At 47.3% G+C, this 12070-nt stretch overlaps 1 long non-coding RNA gene across 1 annotated transcript; it reads right to left on the bottom strand.

The window, feature by feature from the left end:
* Positions 1-3837: 3837 nt before the first annotated feature.
* On the bottom strand, positions 3838-7849 carry LOC119845461. Its single transcript, XR_005289600.2, has 3 exons — positions 7786-7849; positions 6262-6392; positions 3838-4521 (listed from the first exon to the last, which is right to left on the bottom strand). It is a non-coding gene; the product is annotated as an uncharacterized LOC119845461 (long non-coding RNA).
* Between the last annotated feature and the right edge of the window lie 4221 nt (positions 7850-12070).

The raw sequence follows: 12070 nt of genomic DNA on the forward strand, positions 1-12070 counted from the left end.
CACGGAACAAAAAAGGCTCGTGGATTTTCTGCCAGCAATCTAACTTGCACGCCAGAAATGCATCCTCTCATATTGGCACCATTATCATAGCCTTGTCCTCTAATGTTCATTACGGACAATCCCATTTGTTTTAGTTCATCAAGGAGAGCTTGAAGAAGTCCAAAACCTGTAGTGTCCTCTACTTCTAAAAATGTGATAAATGATTCATTAACTGTAATTTGTGCTGAATCACTAATGTCTTGATGACTTATGTCCAGAGTGCAATCTAGAATTACGGCAAAATATTTTGCCAAAGTAACCAATGAAACAATTTTGTCTCTCACTTTATCACGCATTAGCATGATCAGTTCATTTTGAATTCTTGGTCCCAAATAGTCGTCATGTATTTCATTTTCAGTTACTCTTCGGAGATGTTCACTCATCACTGTGTCAAATTTTCCCAGCGGTTGTACAAGGCCCAAAAGTTTGCCATTTTTGGGCTGGAATAATTTCTTACCGCTTCCTCTAAAAGCAAGATTGTTTGTTGATAGATATTCAACAATAGATAATAGACGTTCAAGAACATGATGCCAATGCTGCTTCTCTGACTCCAGCAATCTTTGATTTTGGACATCAAGAGTTGTCTGATTTTTTTAACCTTACACACAGCTCACACCATTTGTGCAAACTTTCAATGTGGTGTTGTGCCTTTTCATGTTGCAATAATATGTGACTAAGATTTTTCCAATCATTAATATCCATGATTACTATCTTAAAATTGCAACTATTGAAAAGCTTGCATGGGAAACAAAATATAGCATCCTTGCATTTAGAGTACACAAGCCATCATCTGTTGACAATTTCACCATAAGAAAGTCTTTTGTAGTAATTGTTTTCTGTTAATTTCCTATCTCTAATGTCTTTAGGATATTCAAGATCTTTTATTCTCCCAGGGCCTTTCTCAAGTATAATGGCACGGAATTTGTTGTTTAAAGATTGCGGCCATGTGCCAATGTGATCTATATCCCATGCTAGTACAGTTTCAACTGTTGTAATTTCTTGTTTTGTGTCTGCATCTGTTTCAAATGATTGTTCTGTGTGTTGTGTTTCTTGAGCTTCGTCTGCATAAAAATTTTCTTTGGCAGTCACTTGATGATCTTGATCAACTTCGTTGTTTTCATGACATACAAACTTAAGTATAGAGCCCTTCTGTGCTTGTACAGCTAATCCTATTTCATCTTTCTGTTTTCTTTTTTGTGACCTGGAGAGTTGTTTTCGATACGACATAACTTATAAGGGTGTTTATTAAAGAAGTAACTGTTTAAATGATCAGATTATCAGAAATATTATTTATAATAACGAATATAGGATGGTCATGAGTCTGTGACCTTGAGCTAGAGTGAAAACACCTCACAAGGTGCTCCGCCCTGGCTGAGACACAGCAGAGTTAGAAACCCATGTCATTTTTACAAAGCCACTTTTTAGTTTTAAATGTAGAGTGCGCATCAGTCTTAATATTAATTACAACTCTCTATCCACCTTACACTGTAACTAGATCAATGGCATTACCCAGTTTAATAAGCTGGGTTTCCAAACAGTTGCAAAACAGAACCCTAGTTTTACTCCTAGGTAAAGCACAAAGTGACCAAAATGAAGTCAGCACAGAATCATGTCATCTAGATTAAGGTAGCACAGAAATGTTACAGAATCCTATTGTGCCTTATCTTTGTTTGGAAAGACATTAGCAATAGGAGCACATTTTGGGCTGGCCAGAAATACATGATAAATCACTGCCTCTAAAGTTCCATCAAAACTGGACATTTTCACAGCTCTAGCATGATCTGCTGCACAGATTCTTCACAAGGAAGCGTCCCTGGCCTTTTTAACTCATATTAACTGTGTATTTACTTTATGAAAGTTGAACAAAACACTGTGAAAACGTACGACATTGGCTGCCCAACCTCTGGGCTGGCAAAAGCTAAACTGACTCACTGGAAAAAAAAGCAAGAGAATCTTAGTACAACATATGGTCACTCTGTACACTAATAAGGCGATGAGCATATTACAGTTGTTGGAGGGCTCTATTTAGCAGTAACAGGGCTATTGGAAAGCCAGTCAACATTGTTTGTTTCTCTGATGAAAACTGGCCCACTCCCTGCCCCAAACCAAACTCGTCACAAATAATTGTCAACAACTTAATTTTCTGCTTTCGGCTAAGATACTGATTTAAAAAAAAAAAGATTGAAATTGGATTCAGGATTGTTAGCAAGGATTTTTGGAAAACAAAGTTGTTAAATGACCATCTAAATGGCAACACGGTCCTGCTTTCATGCTTGGCTCACTCACCCCCCAGTCTGCTGGTCCAACAGCTGCAGTAGAGGAGGAGATAGGCGGAAAACTGCAGGACCCCCAAATCCACCTCTTGGGGAGCAGTGTGGCAACAGCAGCAGCAAACCCTCAGGTCCGATCACACACCACTGGGCACCACCGCCAGCACCATGGACCATGCTGAAGTTAGCACAGCGTCTGATCTCGGGGACAGGGCACCCACGGAGCCACAGCAGCTCATCCTGCCCTGCACAGCTCCCCACGGATGAGATGGATCGCTGCCAGCCCGGGGGAGAGACGTGCTCCCCCGCTACGATGATCAGATGCCCTGATTTTATAGGGCCAGTCCTGATATATGAGGCTTTGTCTTATATAGGCACCAATTACCCCCACCTAGGGTGACCAGACAGCAAGTGTGAAAAATCAGGACACGGGGTGGAGGGTAATGGAGCCTATATAAGAAAAAAGACCCCAAAATTGGGACTGTCCCTATAAAAGTGGGACATCGGGTCACCCTACCCCAACCCCCATCCTGATTTTTCACACATGTTATCTGGCCCAGCCAGCTGCTTGTGACCATCCCAATCCTGGCTGGCTGCTGAGGAAGTGAGTTACTTTCACTTTCATTCCTCAGCACGCAGCCAGCCAGGCCCCCCCTTCCCCTCACACAACCCAGCCCTGCCGGAGGGGAGGGGGGAGAGAGGGATGCTCTGTTGTGGGGGAGAAGAATGGATGTTATGGGGGGGGCAACAAAGGATACTGCAGCCACCGAGCCTGCCTCACCTCAAATTTGTTAGTCTCTAAGGTGCCACGGGTACTCCTTTTCTTTTTACACTCACAGGTGACAGGTTTCAGAGTAGCAGCCGTGTTAGTCTGTATTCGCAAAAAGAAAAGGAGGACTTGTGGCACCTTAGAGACTAACACATTTATTTGAGCATAAGTTTTCGTGAGCTACAGCTCACTTCATCAGATGCACCGATGAGTTCACAGGTGAGTTCCTCCTTCCCCACCCCTACCCCCTCCTCTTCCCAGAGACCCCAGCAGCCAGTCTCCTCCCTCAGACTGTGCTGTATTCGGCTCTCTCTAGGACCCAGCAGCCTTGCTCTTACATGCTGCACTGCTTCCCGTCAGCGGTGCCCTAGGCAGAGTGGTGCCCTACCCGGCTGCCTATGGCTAAGAACGGCCCTGCACGTGTGATTAGGCCGCTGACGCTGTCAGTGGGTCAATACGTCATGCCTCTAACCAGCTCCAATCCCTGACCCAACAGACTTCCTGTTTGACCTGGGGCAACTCACGAGGGGCTACTGGTTTCCAAAGGCCTCCACAGCTGCAGTTAGGGTCAAAATTGCAGAAGTGCTCAGCACCCGCCACGTTAAACTCTGACAATCTGACCATCAAATTTGGTGCCGAAATCGATGGGAGCTGAGCTCATTGGGAATCAGAGCCTGAACCTCCTTGCCACAGTTCCCCTTTGTAAAATAGAGATAACGACCCTCCCTGTCTCCCACCCTTTGTCTGTTTAGCCTGTAAATGCCTTGAAGCAGGGACTGTCTCTCACTGTGTTTTTACAGCACCTAGTACAATGAAGCTTTGTTCTCATTTGCGACCTCTAGCTGCAATGATGATGTTAATAATATATAACAACAACAGGGGGTATTTAGTATCATCATCATTATTTATATTGCAATGACACCCAGAGGCCCCACTCAGGATCGGGGCCGCTTTGTGCCAGGGGCTGTACAAATAGAAAATAACCCCTGGCCCACAGAGTTTATAAGTTACTGGTGCTTTTTCTTCCTGAGATACGAGCCCAGATCTGCTCCAGCTACAAATGGCACAAGTCTGGTTATCCTAGATTGGGCCTCAGGATATAAAGTACCATTTTGTTCTGACTGTACCGTAGGAATCTTTATTGCAGAGCACTGGAATTGCCGGCTCTGCAGAGATGCATGAGCATGTCTAGGATGGGTAGAGCGGAGGGAGGGCTGAAGTTCGGGAATGAGATCGTGCATTGGCAGAGCTGGGTGGGGTCTCAGGAATGGAACAGATGGGGATGCTATAGGTCAGCGTGTGATGCATCAGCTGAGTTGAGTCGAGAGTGAGGACATGCCTAGCCCTTGTCCTCGCTAGCCCGAGCCCTTGTCAGCATCACCAGATTTCTGCTTCCACATGTGGTGAAACTCCTCTTGTTCCAGCCTCTCTGGGAAATGATGCCTAATGGAAAGAGAGAGACTTCAGCAGTGAGTCTGGATAAACTGAGGAGGGTGTTTCACTCGTGCACACAAACAGGACCTCTTGTTCGATAGTGAGACGAACAACTTTCCATCTGCACTAAAAGCCCATCTGTCGATGGGAAAGCAGAGAGGAGTGAGGGCAGTGAGGAGCAAGTTGCAACAAATAAGATGTAGTCTCCTGTCTATCAAGGAAAGCTGTCCAGAGAGGGAGGTTTAATAGGACGCTGCTGATTTAGTTTGAATACAAAAATTTGAGCTACCTTAAAATATTCTGATCAGGCAGCGAAACTAAAAGATCCCTGGGAAATTTGAAAACACAGTTCCCGTTGTTTTTATACAATATTCCCCAGGTGATGTTTTATTTTCTTGTCTGCCCCCTTCTGGATAAACAGGAGCAGTTAGTTACTAAACAATTGCCAATGTTGCTAGCCAAGGCTAAATTCTGTTCTCACACAGGTGTGTGCAAAGCTCATTGGGCTGAGATCCCATGGTGATGAGTACAGCACCAATTAGGATTGAGTCCTTTAAATCTCTCCTTAAAATGCACCCTTGTCACGATGATCACAAAACATAGACAAGGGGTTCACCAGCTGGAGCGCTGTGACCTCTGCTTATTCCATTAATCAAAGTTGTCTCATGATCTCGTGCTTAGATTGTAAACTCTTTGGGGCAAGGAGCATCGTTTTGTTATGATGCACAATGGGGTCCTGATCACGGCTTGGTGGTCTCTAGGCATTAGCCCAGTTCAAATAATAATCACAGAATCAGACAAATGCAGGGCTGAAAGGAATCTCGAGAGGTCATCAAGTCCAACCCCCTGCACTTAGGCAGGACCAAGTAAACCTAAACCATCCCTGGCAGGTGTTTGTCTAATCTGGACTCTCTCTAATTTATCAACATCTAGGTGTGACACCCAGAATTGGACACAGTACTTCATTTGAGACCTCACCAGAGCTGAGTAGACTGGGACGTGTCTTACATAGGACACTTCTGTTAATATACCCCAGAATATTAACCTTTTTGCACAACTGTCATCACATGGTCGATTTGTGATCAACTAGGACCCCCAGATCCTTTCCAGCAGTACTACCACCTAGCCATTTTGTAGCATTTCATTTTTTCCTTCCTCAGTGTAGTACTTTGCACTTGTCTTTATTGTATTTCATCTTGTCGAGTTCAGACCAAGTCTCCCATTTGTCAAGGTCATTCTGAATTCTAATCCTTGTCCTCCAAAGTGCTGGCAACCCACCCCTCCCATCTTGGTGTTATACACAAATTTCATAAGCACACTGTCCATTCTATTAGCCAAGTCATTACAGGAAATATTGAACAGTACCAGCCCCAGGACTGATCCTTGTGGGGGCCCACTAGATCCACCCTCCCAGTTTGACAGTGAACCATGGGTGATTTCTCTTTGAGTACAGTCTTTCAACCAACTGTGCACCCACCTTATAGTAATTTCATCGAGTCCACATTTCCCTAGTTTGTTTATGAGAGGGTCATGTGAGTCTGTGTCAAAAGCCTTACTAAAATCAAGATAGACCATATCTACTGCTTCCCACATCCTCTAGGCCAGTAACCCCATCAAAGACTGTAATATCTTGCTCTTATCTACCACTTTTGTCAGTAGACCTGAAAGCCCTTTACAGAACAGGTCAGTATCATTATCCCCATTTTACAGATGGGGGAAACTGAGGCACAAGGTGGGGAAATGACTTACCTAAGGTCACCCAGCAGGCAGGGGCAGAGCTGTGAATTCACCCAGGTCTCCTGAGTCCCAGTCCAGTGCTGTTTCCAGATTCTGGCGCAGGTACAACCAGTAGGGATCGCAGACTGGTGTTATCTGAGAAGCTGTTTGGGGGGAAAGGGTGAAGAAAATGATTAGGAAGCTGGAAATGAAGTAGTTAGAATAGCGAAGGGTTTAATATTGAAGGGGAAATGCCATTTTTTTCCACCAGGGGAGTATCAGAGGTACATTTTGACAGAAGTTTAAGCACCTACTCCTCCAGTTGCCACTGGCCCCTGGGATCAGCGTTTCCGGGCTTTGGCTGCACCCACCAGTTTCAATCATGAATTATTGCTTTCCAGACTATTGCACTTGGTTCATGTTAGTGACCTCTGTTGTTCCAGTCCTGCCTCACTCAGCTAGCTCTGCCAGGGCACCTCGGTCCCGTCCTGCAGCACCCGCTGCTATTCCATCCTTGGGATCCTCCAAACCCAGCTCTGCTAAGGCACCTCGGTCCCATCCTGCAGCACCCGCTGCTATTCCATCCTTGGGATCCTCCAAACCCAGCTCTGCCAAGGCACCTCGGTCCCGTCCTGCAGCACCCGCTGCTATTCCATCCTTGGGATCCTCCAACCCCAGCTCTGCCAATGCACCTCAGTCCCGTCCTGCAGCACCCGCTGCTATTCCATCCTTGGGATCCTCCAAACCCAGCTCTGCCAATGCACCTCGGTCCCGTCCTGCAGCACCCGCTGCTATTCCATCCTTGGGATCCTCCAACCTCAGCTCTGCCAATGCACCTCGGTCCCGTCCTGCAGCACCCGCTGCTATTCCATCCTTGGGATCCTCCAACCCCAGCTCTGCCAAGGCACCTCGGTCCTGACCTGCAGCACCCTATGTTACTCCAGCCCTTGGCACCCCTCACAGCTCTGCCAATGCACTCCAGACATCTCCTGCTGAGAGAGACCCAGTCATAGCAACCCAGCCACTTACGTTGGCTGAGGCACTTGTTATGCAGGCAAATGCCCACTCGGGACAAAGATGCACAAGCCCCGAACTCGCTTTCATTTGGCCAAGTCTGATCCCTGGACTGCACAGCTCATGCATCGCACCAGCTGAGCCTCCACCCCCCTGTGGGTTTCTTTCTCAGTCTAATCAGAGGTGCTCATGATATTTCCCCCCCTCCTCTGAGCAATGCCCCGTGTAGTGTTCTTGAGAGAGAGAACCAGGCTTTATTGATGAAATCTCTGCTCAGACATGGCACGCCCTCCTCCCCTCCACCCCCCATGCCATCCCATCCCTGCCTTGGTAGCATTAGCGAGGAGCCTGCTGGATGGGGGCAGGGAAACATGGGCCGTGTTACGCAGCAGTCTGTGGTGATCATGGCGAAGCATGCGAAGGGAGCTGCCAAGGGGCTTGGTGGCAGCTCTGTCTGCTGCCTCTCATGCAGTAGCTGGTGCTGCCGCGTGAGCGAGTGGCGAAAGAATCCTAAGGCTTAAACGGTCATTAAAAATAACAAACCTCCTGGAAAACGAAGCTCTCTCTCTCTTCCGAAAGCTCACGTGCTCCCGGCCCCAGAATGTGCAAGAGCTTGGGCAGCAGGCCAGGCCAGACTGAGTCACAGATGCGATCAGGGGATGGTGGCGCCCTGTGTGATCTGCCCAGTATCACGCTCACCTGCTACCTCTGAGCTTGCCCCGCTGAGAGTCCCTTGGATTTCTGCCAGGGGAGGAGGCTGGGGAATCGGACCCCCAAGGTGCTTTGGTTAAAGCCCACTCAGCATATTGTGCAAAGGAGACTTGCCTTGGGTAGCTGCTGGCTTTGGAAAGGGGCCCTTGGTTTGGCGTGGGTCATGCCAAGCTGATGCCTCGGCGTGATTCAGCTCTGGGTAAGTAGGGAACGGGGCATCAGCTCCAGAAACATCCCAGAAAGGCTAAGAGATCGGGGGCATTTGGGCTTTAAAATAGGAGTGAGGACTGGATATTGCTCTACTGCCCTGGTAGATGCAGAGAGGACCCCCCCTCCCACCCACATGGAAATAGAAGCAGCGAAGGGAAGAAAGAGAAAGAAAATACACTGAGCTTCTAGGGCCAGATCCTCAGCTGAGGTAAAGGGACATAGCTCCATTGGCTTCAGTGCTGACTCTTGCCAGCTGAGGATCTGGCCCATAGAGTGAACAGAGCTGGGAGGGGGAAATTGTAAAATATGGGGCTAGATTCTGTAAAGCTCTTACTGAAGCTAGGCCATACTAACACGACGGGGGAATGCTCTCCTGAGAAGCAGTGACTCTGAAAAGGACTTGGGGGGTCACACTGAACGTGAACTCCTTGGGGGGGACTCTCGAGTAGGAGTAGAGATATTCTATTACCTCTGTATATAGCACGGGTGTGACGGCTGCTGGAATATTGTGTCCACTAGTAATGTCCACAGTTCAGGAAGGGGGTTGATAAATTGGAGAGGGTTCAGAGAAGAGCCAGGACAAGGTTTAAAGGCTTGGAAAACAGGCCTGACCGCGAGAGATTCAAAGAGCTCAATCTGTTGAGCTTAACAGAGAGAAGGATAAGGGATGACTTGAGCCCAGTTTATAAGTACCTATGCAGGGAATGGGATAATCAAGGGCCCTCCAATCCAGCAGACAGAGATACAACAAGATCTAAGGGGAAGCTGGACAAATTCAGGCTAGAAAGAAGATGCAAATTTTTAACAGCCCCTCCACCTGCCATCAGCTGGCTCAGCCCTAACGCCCCTGTATTTCCAGGGGCTTAGGACACAGGGGAAAAGGCTTGCAAACCTGAGCTCACAAGGATGAGCCACCCCTGCTTTGGCCCATCCCAGGCAATAGCTCATTGCCTTGGCCTAGCCCTTTTAAGCCAACAGTCTCGGGAAATCTCAGTTCAGACTCTCAGGATGAGGAAGGCCAATTTTACTAGCCCGGGTTTAGAAACGATGAGGAAACTGGAGCACAGAGGCAAAGTGACTTGTCCACGGTCATCCTGTGAGTCACTAGAGCAGCGTGGGGATGAGCATTCTGGAGTCCTGGTGCCCAGGCTGCTGCTCTAACCACTATGCCATGCTCCCTGCATGAAAAAAGGGCAGCGCCCTTTGGCAATCCCAAATAGTCTCACTGAGGCTTTATTAACACAAACAAACACACACATGCACACAGCCAGCTCCTCAGTTGGTGTCAATCCACATAGCACCATCAAAGTTAATGGCGTGATGCTGATTTCCACCAGTGTAGGCACAGGCCCCACTGGCCGGCGGGGAGGGGAAAGATGTTTGCAGCATGCTGTGCTATGAGACAACAACAACTAATGATTGTCTCGTATTTGTTCGTCTCCTTATTACCATATTTCAGCTCTTCAAAGGGCTGCCCTTCTCTCCCTTGTTCTTCTTTTTTATCATCGCTCCAGAAAGTCTAAGCAAGTTAATTTGAGAAGGTAATGGCTTCTCCCCCTCCCCCTCTTTTCCTTCCTTTCTTCTCTGAAAGACATAAAAATAAACTCACTCGCATTCAATGGGTAGAAATTATGTGTGAGCAGCCGGAGCCTCTGGCTAGCTGTTAAAAATCTTTAATAAGTGTGTCTCTCTGTCACCGAGAATATGAAAGGGAATTGAAAGGGGAGATTAAACATAGAGAGTTATGTATTCGGCCTTCTGCTAAATCCAGAGAGAGGCTTGTGTTTCTTTTCTTTTCCCCCCACTACCTCTGATCTGCCTCTAATGTAACTTTTAATGATGCCTGGATAGGAAGGGAAGAAAAGCTTATGTGAAACATTTTAGGAATAGGCTCATCTGATCATCAGATAGCGCGGTAGATCCCAGTAGGGGGAGGATGGCTGTCTTGGGAATGCACTAGAGCGCTATTTTCTCTTCCAGGTTAGTGGTTGTTCCAGGAGCCGAGTTCAGTTCCTTGTAGAGATGGCTCTAAAGAAATTTCCCACCCTGCTGGGATTTCTGGGGGAGCTCGGTTCAGAGACTAACATGCCCCTGATTCCAGATTGGGACAAAAGCCAGAAAGGGCCAGGGGCCAGTTTGTAGTAGTAGGATTTTATGTTTGCCTTTTATATCATTTAAAATAAAAAATGAAAAATAATAAAATAATAATGTAGCATATATTAAATGTATTGGTGTATGATTTCATCATATCCTGCCAGCTACCCTTTTTGTATACAGAAAGGAACGGGCCTAATGGGCCATTTGGTAAAGATGCATCAGCTGGATTCTGTGTCTGGGCTGATTTCAAGGCAGTAACAGATAGTTTAAGGTCACTATTTTGTTGTAGGTTTAGCATTTTAAACCTTGATTGTTTTCTTGTGCATTGCAACGTGATGTTCCTGTTCAAAATGTTAATTCTGTTTTGTGTGTTAATGAGGAATGTGGGTGTAAAGAGGTAAGTGTGAAGGCCATCGGTGAACCAGATGTATGAGGGAGGAACCAGAAACAGATGCAAGGGCACCAGGAGGCTGCATCACGCCCCTACTGAAATGTCAGAGAAGGGCAAATTGATGACGTTAAAGATGAGACAGGCATCTATCAATGGTGACAAGATAGCTGTGATCAAAACCAACTTGGGATAACTCCCTGAGAGACTTGATGAAAAAACAAGATAAAGGATGAGAAGGACAATTTAAGAAACCAAGCACTTGTCAAACAACAATTAATTACAGCATAATGGTGCAAAACTCATTGGTCCCAAGCAAGTAAAATCACTATATAAACATGGGGCTTTGCCATGAGACTTTGGGTTCATCCTGCCAAAACTTCCCCCCGTGCATTGTGTCACGACTGACGGAACCCGGCTCCTCCCTACCGGTGATCAACCTAGCTGGCCACTAGGTTGATCTGGACTCTAAACTGGTAACTATAACATCAACTGGCGGGACAGTGTGTGTGGTGTGATTGAATGCATATGCTAATTGTTCTATCTTCAATAAACGTGGCCTATTGCCTTGTCCCTGAAAAAGATCCCATGTGCTTCTTATAAGCATAACAAGTTTTTGGGGTGAAATGTCACAGTGATGTCTGATTTCTGCCACTATGAGAGCTGAGTGTCTGAAATCCAAACCCACATCCCAGAAAGCTAGAGTAAAACTCATTCAGGTGCATCAGCCCGAGCTGCAGTCATGCCCGGCGTGCAGTCTAGATACCCCTTAATCATCAGTGGGAGAGAGCTGGGTAGTCTAGTGGGTCGGAGTTAAGGACTGAAGAGCCTGGCTTCTAGCCCCGGCCATGCAACTGAATCCTTATGTGACCTCGGCAAAGCCATTCCCAGCCTGGTGGAACCTTGGCAAAGTCCCTCGATTTCCCTGCGTGCCCCTAAGCAGCATCACTTCTCATGCATGTGTGGCAGCTGCCTTCTAGGTTGTGACACCAGGGATTGAATCAGGGCCCTGCAGAACTAAAACGCCCAGGTTCCCTAGCTGCGGGTACAAAAGCCTAGTGCCCTTGGTGGATCAGGCATGGAGGGGCACCTGCCACACATGCTCACCAGTGGGTTATATCTGAGTCAACACAGCTGGTGCATGGAGCAATGCCAGCAACCTCCCTGGAGCTGAGGGCTGCATCTGAGTGGAACTCCCCTGCAGAAATGACGTATACACAAAGCTGCCCTGGGAACACAATCAGGACTCTCCTTAGGATAGAAGTAGCCCCCAGCACTGGCACTCTTGGAGCCTGGGCCCTGGGAGAGCCAGTATTTGCTGCCCCAGGGCTCAAGGAATCCAGCAGATAGTCCCCCTCCCTTCTTTACTACCTGGCAGCTGCTTTCATCTGTGTCAGATACCGAGGGTTTTTCATCTTCGCA

Source organism: Dermochelys coriacea, chromosome 19 (genome assembly GCF_009764565.3).
Source record: "Dermochelys coriacea isolate rDerCor1 chromosome 19, rDerCor1.pri.v4, whole genome shotgun sequence".
NCBI classification, from domain to species: Eukaryota; Metazoa; Chordata; order Testudines; family Dermochelyidae; genus Dermochelys; species Dermochelys coriacea.